Source organism: Gavialis gangeticus, unplaced genomic scaffold, assembly GCF_001723915.1.
Source record: "Gavialis gangeticus isolate Ggan-Ray unplaced genomic scaffold, GavGan_comp1, whole genome shotgun sequence".
NCBI classification, from domain to species: Eukaryota; Metazoa; Chordata; order Crocodylia; family Gavialidae; genus Gavialis; species Gavialis gangeticus.
In genome coordinates, this window is record NW_017729002.1 from 216683 (window position 1) to 217080 (window position 398).

The window sequence follows — 398 nt, forward strand, 5'->3', positions numbered from 1 at the left end:
ACGTCCTGCCACACTTTTAGTTTCTCTCCTTCCTTGGAGTCTCAGACCAGCGGAGACTCCCCTGCCTGGAGGAGGGTGTTTGCTCCCCAAAGCTTGCCAAGAACCGTGGGTGACGTGCAGGCGGGTGCATGCGCACCCCTGGGACTGAGATGCACCCCTGCAAAAAGCGCCCTCAACGCTGCAGGAGCGCCTCACCACCCCCTCATTGCGTTGCCACCTGTGTGCGGTCGCCGTGCCCCCAGCCTCCAGGGGCGCAGTTGTTCATGCTACGAACTTTGTTCCAGCTGCTCAATTGCTCTAATAAAAGAGATCAGATTTACCCAGAGAGCCTGGCCTGACCATGTCCTTAGACGAACACGGCTGCAACCAAACCCCCCCCTCCACACAAATTCTGCTTG